We start from the raw sequence: 902 nt of genomic DNA on the forward strand, positions 1-902 counted from the left end.
CAGGAGGAGAAGGGTCAGGTGACGCCGCCCCGGAGCCCAGGCCAAGGGCTCGGAACACGCAGGGCGTGGGGGGACAGCTGGGAGCGGGACGGACGGAGCCGGGGGGAGATGGAGGCGGGGTGGACAGAGGTGAAGAGGCATGGGGACGGGAACACGGGGACACGGGGACACGAGGGGACACAGGGACTGGAGACGGGCTGCGGGCCGAGGACGCTGGTGGGAACTGTGGGTGCCTCACGACGTGTTTTGGCGCTGGGCTGCGTGGTGTCCGTCGGGCCTCCGGCGGCAGAGACCACGGACGTGAGCACGTGCGCCTTGCCGTGGCGTCATCAGCACCCAGGCCCGGCAGGTGCTCGCCAAAATGCGTCAAGACGGGGCCGAAGGAGTCAGATGGTCCCGGTGTCCATGCCCCAGTGAGCTGTGCCCATCAGCGACATGGGGTGGCGTCTGGCGCTGGAAACAACCACCTCGAGGCGCACCCCCTGCACAGGTCCTGTCTCCGTGCCCGTCTTCTGATCCTTGCTGTGTCCTCTAGTGACACGGAGAGGGGTGTGCGCTGAAGAAACAGCCTGGGCCTCGCAGATGTCCGCGCTGGCTCCTGTCACGCTGCTCCTCCTGGGACCTGCAGCTTAATGGCTTGGCATCAATAAACTCTGCCAATTGAGTGAAAGTGCCTTTTGTCACTTTTTGCGGACAATAAAGACAAAAAGGTATGTAGGACACGTGGAGCCTGGGGGCCCGGGGTCCGCCCAGGTCGCGTGCACTAGCGCCTTCCCGGGACGTGCCCAGTGTAGGAAGCAGGAGAGAGTAACGGCTGGGGGAGCCTGACTCTTGCCGGACTCCTTACAGGGGGCGCCCCGCCACCTCCCGGGGAACCAGCCCGCCCAGATCGCTCAGCAGGA

The 902-nt window shown here is 65.5% G+C and overlaps 1 protein-coding gene across 1 annotated transcript in view; it reads left to right on the top strand.

Annotated features, from left to right (window-relative positions):
• LRCOL1 (leucine rich colipase like 1) overlaps nucleotides 1-902 on the top strand; it is a 3,894-nt gene that overhangs the window by 1,936 nt on the left and 1,056 nt on the right. The window lies entirely within an intron of this gene.

Source organism: Pteropus alecto, unplaced genomic scaffold, assembly GCF_000325575.1.
Source record: "Pteropus alecto unplaced genomic scaffold, ASM32557v1 scaffold213, whole genome shotgun sequence".
Taxonomy (NCBI): domain Eukaryota; kingdom Metazoa; phylum Chordata; class Mammalia; order Chiroptera; family Pteropodidae; genus Pteropus; species Pteropus alecto.